Here is a 12,320-nt window from a genome sequence, read left to right on the forward strand (position 1 = left end):
CAGTTCCGTCGATTACGTTCTTCCAGTTGTGCTGCTATTCTCACTTTAGATGAAGGTTTACAGAACAAAATAGTTTCTCATTAAACAGTACACATATTACCCTATGACAATGGTTAAGAACCCCACTACATGTCAACACTGTCCTTACTCAACCTGAGGTTCCCTATCACCAGCTTTCCTGTCCCCTTCTGCCTTCTAGTCAAGGCTGTAATCTTTACAGAAGGAGACTGCCACATCTTTCTCCCATGGAGCAGCTGGTGGGTTCCAACCACCAACCTTTCAGTTAGCAACTGAGCACTTAACTACTGTGCCACCAGGGCTCCTAAGAAGGAATAAGTGAAAGGAATTCAGTAAAGGAATGAGAAGGGTGTCAGGTACTTTGTCTATCCCTTTTCTGGTCCTGGATGTGTTCTTTTATTCATCTGAGTAGGTGTTTGGTTTTCCAGTAGGTTTGATTGGCCCTTGAGATAAAATGGGGTAGTGATATTAAAGATATTATCATTGATAATAGAGAGCAGTTCCACTCACCTTCCCCTGAGAGCACACACTGTGTGCAGCTATGAGGAAAGCTTTTATGGAATGATATTTGTGATAAAGGGATTTTCACTTGTAGGAAAAAAGTTTGGTCTATTAAGATCTTGAGAGGACATCATAATTAAGGAAAATCTGTCTGACTGTTCCCATGTCTGTTTATAATACCAAGTCTCTCAAGGCTTTGGTATTGAATAGTTGTTCTTTCATATATTTATTCACTTACCCAACATTCATTGACTAATATATGCAAAAGATGTTTTCTTTTTCAAGTGTATAGATATTTCCTGCTTTGCTATAGTTTTTTTTAATGACAAAATATTGGCTGTACTTGTCAATTCCTTCTACTGACCCCTCCCCCTTTTCCTTCAGGCAAGCACAAGTCTCTTCTTATCTACAAAAACCTGACTCTACTGCTTCTTTTGTTTTATTCTAGTGTACCTGTAAGATTTTTGCCCCTGCCTTCATTCTCTGCTGTTTTTCTTAAGCACAGCCGCCACATGTCTGTCAGTAGAGGCTTGTGTGTTGCTATGATGTTGAACACGTTTCAGCAGAGCTTCCAGACTAAGACAGACTAGGAAGAAAGGCCTGGTGATCTACTTCCAAAAAAAAATCAGCCAATAAAAACCTTATAGCTCACAATGGTCCAATCCCATTGTGCATAGTGTCACCATGAGCCGTGGGCCCACTCGACAGCAGCTAACAACAACACCCTATCTCAACCCCATTCTAGCTAACTGATACCATTTTCTCAAAGATCATCCTTTTTGCCTACTTCAATTGTCTTTTCTAAATCTTTATTTTAACTTGCTGCAAACTTTGCCTGCTAGATCTTTTTGAAAATCTTCTATCTTGAGTTATATTCCTTAAATGAGGTAAATGAAAGCTTATCATAATGCCTGGCATAACAAAGTGTTCAACAAATATTGGTTGATCTAAACTGATTATGACTTTACACTATCTCGGCTCTATTCCACCCTAGTGCCTTATATATTGTAGATACTTAGTGTACTATGATTTCTTTTATGAATCAGTAAATGATCCTGACACTTTCTCAGTTCCCTTTTCATGGTTCTTCCTCCTCTTTCTGACCTCAAACATATTTATATATATTTTTAAGAACTTGCCCTGAGGCCAGAAGAACTAGATGGTGCCCGACTACTATACCAACCATTCTGACCAGCAACGCAATAGATGGTCCCTGAGAAAAATGGCTTGGGGATGGCAGCATCAGACCTCTTCCCTCTTCAGGGGGAGGAAAGAGAATCACCATGAACAGACCAAGGCTGATTCCTATGAGGTGAAGGCTAAACATACCTCCCTCTCCAACCTTGTCACCAGTTCCAACACCAGCCACCCCTCCATGGCACTCTCTATTCCTCTGCTGGGTTCAATAATTCATTGCAGTGGTCACACAGAGCTCACAGACTATACTAACAGTTATGGAGTTTATTAGGGAAGTAACAGATTACAATTCAGGATGAGGAACAGCTTGTTGGATATAGCTCTTCGGTCAGGACAGCTTCTCGGCCGTGCCTGCAGGCCTCTCCTTGGCACTTGGCCCCTTAGTTTTTTGGGCCTCTTGGGCTTGATCAGCCTCTGTCCTGCTGAGGCAAGTGTTACAAAGCTCTTTAGCTCCACTGGTAAGTGCCCAGAGGCACACCACTCTGCCAGGAAGCCTCAGCCCAAAGGCGCTTAGCTCTCTAGCTCTGTGGGTCACCAAGCCTAGCTCTGCTGACAAGTACCTGGAGCCACCCTACTCTTCCAGGAAGCCTCATGCCCAAAGGTGCTCAGCTTTCTTGCTCCATGGATCGGCTCGTCCACTGTAGCTGCCTTGCTCGGTGGACTGGGAAGCCCACTGCACCATCTTATACCAGTCTTCTGGTTCTGCTGCCACTGTTTCTCTGCCACTAGTTCTCTCCATCTTGCTGTTACAGCTCTCTTTCTCTGTCTCCTAGGTCTAGGAGGTTCTCCGTGCAGGGACCCTGGGTCCAAAGGATGTGCTCCACTCCCAGCTCTTCTTTCTTGATGGTAGTGAGGTCCCCAGCAGCCCCTGGGATTGGCTTATTTTAAGCCTAGCGGGATGGCAAAACTGACCAATCCCCTTGTTGGGGTTCCATACACCTTATTTGCATGGTCCACCCCCATAAGTGCTCCACACACCTTATTTGCATTATTAGCAAGCTGGCAAGTCCCCTTGGTGGGCCACAAATACCTTATTTGCATAGTCTCACCTAATCATTGTGGGAGTTCCAAGACCATGCATGGCTAAAAGGGCCATATTAAGTAATTCACCACATCACAGTCCCGGATACAATGAGAGAAAAATGTATAACAAAATTAAGATTACTAAAAAAGGCCAGACTTACTGGACCAGTAGAAACTAGAGGAACCCCCGAGACTGTCACCCTGAGGTACCATTTAAACTTGGAACTGAAACCACTCTCAGAGGTCACCTTTCAGCTGAATAACAGATTGACTCATAAAATAAACAAGATCACCTGTGAGTACTGTGCCCCTTTAAATAATCATCTGTATGAGACCAAACAGTGAACATTTACAGTAAAGACAAAAAGTTAAAGGGGGAGGGGGAAAGAAGCTAGATTAATGGAAACAGAACAAACAGAATGGAAATAATGAGAATGCTGACACCTTGTGAAAAATATAACCAATGTCACTGAACAGTATGTATAGAAATTGTTAAATGGGAACCTAATTTGCTGTGTAAATGTTCACCAAAAACACAATAAAATATTACTTAAAAAAAGAACTTACATATTAGGAATGTATTAAGGGCATTATATTCATGATATCATTTATTCCTCACAATAATTTGGTAGTTATTCTTTTTTCTCTTTTATAGGTGAGTAAGATGAGACTCAGACCTATTAAATGATTTATCAGATGGTACAACTAGCTTGTAAATGGTAGAGCTACTGTTATGGATTGAATTGTGTTCCCCCAAAGTGTGTGTCAACTTGGCTAGGCCATGATTCCCAGTATTGTGTGATTGTCTACCATTTTGTCATCTGATGTGATTTCCCTGTGTGTTGTAAATTCTACCTCTATGATGTTAATCAGGTGGGATTATTGGCAGTTATGTTAATGAGGCAGGACTCAATCTACAAGATTAGGTTGTATTTTAAATCAATCTCTTTTGAGATATAAAAGAGAGAAGCAAGCAGAGAGACAGGGGGACCTCATTCTACCAGGAAAGAAGCACTGGGAGCAGAGCTCGTCCTTTGGACACGGGGTCCCTGTGCTGAGAAGCTCCTCAACCAGGGAAGATTGATAGCAGGAGCCTTCCCCCAGAGCCAACAAAGAGAGAAAGACTTCCCCTGGAGCTGGCACCCTGAATTCAGACTTCTAGCCTCCTAGACAGTGAGACAATAAATTTTTCTTTGTTAAAGCCACCCACTTGTGGTATTTCTGTTATAACAGCACTAGATAACCAAGACAGCTACCAAGTAAAACTAATTGAGATTGTTTTAGGAGACCTAGATATTATCTCTCTGCCCTTTCTTTACTCTCCTCTCACCTTTTTAGAGTCTATTCATTCTCCTGATTTCAGTTGCCATTTCTATGCTTGTGATACCCAAATCTATACCTTAAGAATTGGCATTCTATCCCATTTCTCCAACTGCCTAAAAACCATCTATCTACACAGGGCTATCTTGCAGTCATGTTGAACTCAACCTGTTTGAAACAGATCTCATCAGCATTTCCTCAAATTGTATTCCCTTCTCCTGATTTAGTCAGTGACACTCCCATTACCCTAATCACTCAGACTTGAAACCATTTTTAATATCTCTCTTTTCCTTTTCTTTATTTGAATTCATGTCAACTGTACAGTGTAATTCCCAAAGCATTACAAATAAATGACTAATCCATACAGGTGTCTACCATAGGTATGAGTCAATTTGAAAAGTGCCTTTGATAGTTCCCTTTAGTTAAGAACTTACTTATTGTCCCCTGAATTTTAGAAACATACTGTGACAAAACTAATGAGAATGGTTGGAAATTTTATACTTACTGGGAACATTTCTCCAGAATCTTACACATTTGATAAATGACAGATACTGCTAACTTACTAATTCTTCCTACAGATAGGGATGATTTTGCTTTTGCCAAAGGACTTATCCAGAAGCAGACATCCCCTCAGGTTCCACTGAGCAGAATGGGGTCACATGCCTACCCCTGGATCAATCACTGACAATGGCAATTAAAAGATTACTATGCCTAGCTTATACCTATTTTAACTCATTGCTAAAGGGGGCTAGAAAATAGTTCTGGCAGCAGAATAAAAGAGGAAAATGGCTGTTAGGTAGGCATCCAGCAGGCAGAGGCTGCCACTATATTCTTTCTTCATTTTGGATTTGTTCAATGCACAGCATCTGTATTTTGGCAAGCCATCTTTCTGAAAGCAAATGTTGTGATTATCTTTCTCAAGAATGGACTATAGCATATAGAATATTGATTATGAGTAGTACTTTGAGGAGTTGGAAAGGTATTATCCCTGGGTTTTTTTGTTTGTTTTGTTTTATTGAAGAGCATACTATTTATAGAGTGTCAATATGCATAGAAAATAGAAACTGCCATTTATTTATTTATTCTTTAAATAATATTTTATTGTGTTTTCAGTGAAGGTTTACACAACAGTTTAGGTTGCCATTCAACAGTGTCTGCACAAGTTGTTCAGTGATATTGGTTACATTCCTCACAATGTATGAACATTCTCATTATTTCCATCTGGTTGTTTCATTTCCATTAATCTAGTTTCCCTGCCCCCTTACATTCTCATCTTTGTTTTAAAGTAATTGTTAACCATTTGGTCTCATATAGGTGATTTTTTTAAAGGAGCACCATACTTGCCAATGATATTCTTTATTTTTTGAGCCAATTTGGCAGTAATAGCTAATAACTAACAAATTTATTAAGTGTAGTTTGATACGTGATAGTCAGCCTTCTACTTGAAATATCTCATGTAATCCTTATAACAACCTGTAAGGTATAGGTATTTTGTTTTTATTTTTAAGTTTACTGTGGTGAAATATATAAAACAAAAAATTGGTCATTTTAACCACCCTAACTGTACAGTTCACTGACATAAATTACATTCACTCTGCTGTGCATCCATCACCACTGTCTGTTTCTACAAGTTTTTTGTCTCCTCAAACAGAAACTCAGTACCCCCTTAAGCAGTAACTCCCCGTCTCCCCCTATACCTAGCCCCTGGTGGTGATGTTGTTTATTGTTAGGTACCATCGAATAAATTTCAACCCATAGTGACTCCATGTGACAGAGTAGAACTACTCCATAGAGGTTTCTTACGAGAGCTGTAATCTTATGGGAGCAGATCACCAGGTCTTTCTCCCATAGAGCCGCTGGGTGGGTTTCATCTGCCCACCTTTCAGTTACCAGCTGAGCGTTTAATCATTTGCACCATCCACCAGGGTTCCTTAGCCCCTGGTAACCACTGATAAACTCATCTGTATGCATTTGCCTATTCTAGATATTTCTTATAAGTGGTCTTATACAGTATATGTCCTTTTCTTTCTGGCTTCTTTGACTTGGCATGTTTTCCAGATTCATCCATGTCATAACATGTATCAGAAATTCATTTCTCTTTATGACAATGCCTCATTTTGTTTATCCATTCATCTGTTGATGGACACTTGAATTATTTACCCTTTTAGCTGTTGTGAATATTGTGAACAGAAGGTATGGGTATTTTTTTTTAATCCCTGTTTTATCGATGAAGAAGCCCTGGTGGCACAACGGTTAAGCGCTTGACTGCTAACCAAAAGGTTGGAGGGTCTGAACCCACCCAGTGGCTACGCAGAAGAAAAGACCTGGCAATATGCTCTTGTAAAGATTAAAAAAACCATCGCCATCGATTCAGTTCCAATTCATAGTGACCCTGTAGCACAGAGTAGAACTGCCCCGTAGGGTTTCCAAGGATCAGCTGGTGGATTTGAACTACTGACCTTTTGATCAGTAGCCATAGCTCTTAACCACTAGGAAGCCGTATGAGGCTGTTCTACTCTGTCATGTAGGGTCACTATGAGTCAGAATTGACTTAGTGGCACACAACAACAACAACACTTTACCGATGAGAAAATTGAGGCTTGGAGAGGTTAAGTTACTTGACCAATACAGCAAATAATAGAGGCAGGATTCAAATACTGTATAGGCAGACTTGCATCTGAGTTACTATACTTAAGTAACACACTAAACTGCCTGCTGTAAAAGACAATAGAGATGAGACAGAGCCAAAACTTTCCAAGTTGTACTGCAATTCATTCAGAGACCTGGGGCACTGGATCTGATTTTCCCTCTTGCCAGTATTTTTGCTCTGCCTCCTGGGCCCTCCAGTAGTGTGGAGGTAATGAGTATGCTAAGACCGTGTAGTTCACTGCGATTTTTTTCCTCTTTGATCTATGCTTTGTTTTATCTTTCTGACTTATAGATGAATGAATAAGGACAGAGAATGACAAAAGACATCTAGAAGCATATCTGAAAGCCCACAGATATTCTAAAAGAGATATTTTGAATCTGAATTTTGTTTGTAAGTACTCTAACTCCGTGAAAGTTAGAGGGGAATAGATGGTCTGAGAAGAAAAAATATGATCATCATGTGATCATTTCCAGTCGTTCTTACTTTTGATGCACTCACTCTTGTCATGCTTTGAACTCTTAACATATTCTCACCATTACTTTAGGCTTTAATAACTGCAAATTTGAATTTAAAATGTAGGAATATCTTGTTGAATCCTCATTCATGAATTCTAGCTTTGGGAAGGAGTCTGAGCTACAAAGTATAAGTTCGCTTGTAGTGAGTAAGGTCCTTAAACTTTCAACAAACACTTAAGCAAACTTTTATCATCGAGTTCCCACTCTACCAGGCATTCTGCTGAGTGCTAGTGTTTTCTTGTTTTGTTTTTAACTTCCTTCTATCAGCTTTCTATTTTACTTTGATGTCTCCACCTCTTTGGGGCTTTAATCAAGCTTTTCTCGATGGTGACATTTGCAGCTGCTTGTGGTACTAGACTAACATTTATCAAAACCAAAAAAAAAACCCCAAACTCATTGCCATCGAGTCGATTCCAACTCATAGTGAACCTATATGACAGAGTAGAACTGCCCCATAGGGTTTCCAAGGAGCAGCTGGTGGATTTGAACTGTCAACCTTTTGGTTAGCGGCCTGAGCTCTTAACCACTGTGCCACCAGGGCTCCAGCATTTATCAGTCACCAAGGAAACCCAGGCAGGTGTACATCAGTTTGAGTGGAGAGGATGCAAAACGCAGGACTGACTAAAACATCAATGCTTGAAGGAGAACTGTATCGGTCATTTCTGGCTGTACAGATGCAGGTATAAAAATGGTAAGGGAGAGTCCTAAGAAAGGATAAAGATGAGCAGTGAACAAGGAAATAATTAGACCATGGACGCATCAAATTTCTGAGGAACAGAAAGAACAATGGCAGAACTCAGGACAAAGAGAACACTTTGCAAAATATCCTTTTAGTATACTAAAGATTTTTCTGTGTGTGTGTGTTTAATGTGGTGAACTTATTTTGCAGCCTTGCTCTCAGTTCATTTTTATTTTTATTAGGATTGTGACCTTTCTTCACTGTTAATCCCAGCCTCTTTGGTATCATCCACCAGCTCCAACACACAAAGAGAGTCTCTCAGAATTATCTCTTTCATCACTTGATATTCAGCTCACATTTGCTATCTGAGACTTTTGGAAGTTACCACTCAGGGAGATGCAAATTCAGTACCATGCCTGCCAAAGGGCTGAGCAAAAAAGAGACTTTCTTTTACACCTTCCATCTTTTAGGCTTTTGGTCCTGTTCTTTCCAACTGTTTGCTAAATAGTAAATGGGGAGATTGTTGTTCAGATGAACACAAGTGCATTTGCGGTACTGAGCTTGCTGTTTCTAGTTCAAAAGAGACTCTTTGCAATTTCCTTATCGGCAAAGGAGTTGCCTTGATTTCCTTTGATGATGTATCCTAGCTGATATTGTAGATCTAGCACAGAAGCAATTCATACTCTCGAGAAATGGCTCTTGCCCAGTAATCCTACTTGATTTGTACATATTCGATTTTCATCACAGGATTAAGGGGATGGAAGGCAAGAAAGGAAAAAATGCTTACGCCCCCAAATTGGGCTCTATCAGAGCAGATTGACTCCCTGGAAAGAGATTTGCAGGAATAAATTTAAATCATTACTGTTGTTGTTGTTTTTTTCTAGTGGTCAGCCATAAAGATAAAGTTTTTTGAAAATAACGTTTGGTAATTTAAACTGAAACAAATAGAACTCTTAATAATAGTTCACAGAAGTATAAGAAACCTTGAGTGCTCTAAACCAAAAAAAAAAAAAAAAAAAACCTGTTGCAGTCCAGTTGATTCTGACTCATAACGACCCTATAGGACAGAGAACTGCCCCATAGGGTTTGCAAGGAGCGGCTGGTGGTTTCGACCTTTTGGTTAGCAGCCGAGCTTTTAACCACTTCACACCACCCAGGGCTCCTTAAGTACTCTAGTGCCTATAAAAAACATCTCAAACACATTTTGTGACTTTTTTGATTTGCCATCGTGGGTTATTTTTTTGTAATTTTTTAAATGGATATTGTATTTTGATTTCAAGATAGCTGTAAAATGCAAAGGCTGTGTGAGTCTGTTAAGCATTTTGTATTAAATTGTCTGAGAGGAAAGCAGCACTGAAACAAGTGACTAATTATTCAAAACTTTGGGACATTTTAATGCTTTGTTTATTTGAGGGATCTTTTTTTGTTTATTTTGACTGTTTGGGTTTATCGTCTCGATTTAATCTCATGTTTTTAACTACTTGGTCTTTAAAAGAACTTAGGACTAATGTGATTTATTTAGAAAGAAGGAAAAAAAAAATTTTCACTAGTAAAATTGTCCACAAAAATTAGTGTCTGTTTCTAATTTTGTTTCCATGTAAACTGATTAAAATGAAATTATTTGGAGCATTAGAAGATAGTGAAAAAATGAGCTTCAAATAAATGTGATTTATCTTTTATTTATTTAATTAAATTTAAATAGTCAATTCTGATTAAAGACATTGCCAAAAAAAAACAAACCCGGTTTTATGAATGTGAATTTGAATTTATGGAGGGAAGAAGGTAAATTAATGGTAATATTTTTATAAAAGGGTCCCCGTACCCTTTGCAGCTTTCAGCTACCTAGGGTGTATTTTTGCTTTCCTATAAATGTAAATATATATTTTAAAATCATAGAAATCGAGTGACAGAAGAGATTTTTAGATCATCTAGTTCAACTCCCTCATTTTACAGATAAAACTAAGGTACTAAGAAATCAGATTGAAATAATCTTGTTGGAATAAATTCTAGACCTTAAAAATATTACAGAGTACCTTGGTGTAATAAAATAAACACAGAATTCAACGTAAAAAATCATGGTTAAAATTATACCCGTTTTGATTGGTGTAGCCTGGCCAAGCCTCTTCACTTGTCTGAGCCATGGAGTATTCAACAGTGAAATGGCCAGCCTACTTCTCAGAGATGATGTGAGAGTTTTAAAACACACAGAGAGGGAGACAGAAATAGAATTTGAAAACACTATGAATTGCTTTTTAAAATAAAGTATTAGTCATATTCCTTGACAATTTCTGTTTTGACCCATAGGATCTAGTCTTTGATGTTAGCTTCACATTTCTTCTATGCCATAAAGTAATGTTCTTTGTTCATCACTCTAAGCATTTTACTTACTTCAAGGCTCTTGTTTTGTTCCTAATGTTTATCTGGGACAGGTGAGCTCTTGCTATTTATTAAAATTATTTCTAAATCTCTGCAAAAATTGGCTTCCAAGAATAGTACAACTGTACTTGTAATAATAAAATTTACTGCTCTGGATAGTTGAGTTTGATAAATATTCTTTTCTAGCCTTTATTCAAGTAATAATCATGTGTAGCCATAATCAACATAAATACATACATATCTGTAACCATATCGTTGTGTGGTGTCATGCAGGTACACAGAAGAACACAAGAGCCATGGAGGAAACCTCCCAACTTAGATAAAAAGGGAAATAAGAAATTCAAATTGCTTTATTTCAAATAAATATGACAGTTAGGAAAGCAGTAGCTTCTGGAATGTAGATTGTAGGCTATGGCATAGGACTGGGTGGTTGGCAAGAACAATAAAGCCTTTATGTCTGAATATAAGGTGATCACAAATATAAAGTTTCCCTCCATTTTACACAATAAGAAGGTTTTCTTTTTTGGATTATTGACCACCTAGAATATACATCATTTAGAAATGTAGATTAAAAAGTCAGATATTTATTTAGAGTATTAATGTGTTGATTTATATACAAATTGGTAATAACATTAATTTAGAAATACTTCATTTTCATTCTCACTTAATTAAAGAATTTTATTTATTTTCTTTGTATGTATCATCAACATTAGTGTCCTTATTATCATTGTTCCATATTTCGTCTTCTACTACTTTTTTTTTTTTCTTCAGAGCACATCATCTGTACTTCTGTCTAGCACTTTTGGAATCTGTGTATGATACTGTCAAGGACCTTTTATCCCAAACCACAAGAATCCATTCACATTGGTACAAGTGTTTTGTTGGTTCTCTACCATACTGAGTGTATATGTATGATTTTCATGGTGTAACACCTACTGCTTTGCTCTTAAAGTGGTTTTTAAAAGACTTGTTTACAATACAGCTTCATCTAGTGTCTTGAAATTCAAACTGTAGTCCATGGACCAGTAGCAAGTGTATCCTTTGGGAGCTTGTTAGAAGTACAGACTATTTGGACTAGACCTACTGGCTCAGAACCTGCATTTTCAAGAGCTACCTCGGTGATTCAGATAAACATCAGAGTTTGAGAAGTACTGATCTAGCACTTGCAATTTGGAGGTGATACCCTCAAGAATGAAGGAGCCCTGGAGGCGCAATGGTTAAAGCACTCAACTGCTAATTGAGAGGTCTGTGGTTGATATCTACCAGCCACTCTGTGGGAGAAAAGACCTGGAGATCTGCTCCCATAAAGATTTCAGCCTAGGAAACCTTATGGGGCAGTTCTACTCAGCCCTATAGGGTCACTGTGTTGGAAGCCATATGACAGCACACAACAACAAAAACAGTACCTTCAGGAATAATTGCTGAATCTCTCTTTTGGTTCTTTAAATATATTTATATGTATATAATTTTATTTGTTTTGTTGTTGTTGAGAATATACACAGCAGAACATCACCAATTCAAGTTTCTACATGTACCATTAATTACATTCTTCAAGTTGTGCTGCCATTCTCACCCTCATTTTCTGAGTTGTTCCTCCTCTATTAACATAAATTCACTGCCCCCTAAAATTCCTATCGAATCTTTAGAGTTGCTTTTGTCAATTTGATCCCACATAACTAGTTCTTAAAAGATCATAATGTTCAAGGTAGACATTTTTTACTAGTTAAGCTAAACTATTGTTTGGTTTTAAGAAGACTTAAGGGGGTATTTTTGATTTATGGTTTTTGCATTGTACTTAAGCAGTCTCAGCAGTTACTTTTTTTTTTTTTTTGGCGTTATTGTAAATATATTTATCACACAGCTTTTGCCAGTTCAACTTTTTACAACTTATTGACAGCAATTACAGTAATCGACTGTGCAACCCAACCTTTAATCAACACGAATATTTCTGTCACCATTAACGCTCCCACCCCTGGTAACCACTAATAAACTTTGTTCTCTGTACATTAGCCTTTTCTTGACTTTTTATATAAGTGAGATC

The 12,320-nt window shown here is 38.1% G+C and overlaps 1 protein-coding gene across 10 annotated transcripts in view; it reads left to right on the forward strand.

Moving 5' to 3' along the window:
• TAOK3 (TAO kinase 3) overlaps positions 1-12,320 on the forward strand; it is a 178,154-nt gene that overhangs the window by 56,403 nt on the left and 109,431 nt on the right. The window contains exon 1 of one of the 10 annotated variants that reach the window (XM_023733760.1): positions 6,624-7,099. The exons of 8 other annotated variants lie outside the window; for them this stretch is intronic. The gene's annotated coding sequence lies outside the window, so the exon portion shown is untranslated. Of the gene's footprint in view, positions 1-6,623; positions 7,100-11,079; positions 11,147-12,320 lie in introns of those variants that run through there. One more of the 10 variants, XM_023733761.1, reaches the window with a different exon arrangement.

The sequence above is a fragment of the Trichechus manatus genome, unplaced genomic scaffold (assembly GCF_000243295.1).
Source record: "Trichechus manatus latirostris isolate Lorelei unplaced genomic scaffold, TriManLat1.0 scaffold00061, whole genome shotgun sequence".
NCBI classification, from domain to species: Eukaryota; Metazoa; Chordata; class Mammalia; order Sirenia; family Trichechidae; genus Trichechus; species Trichechus manatus.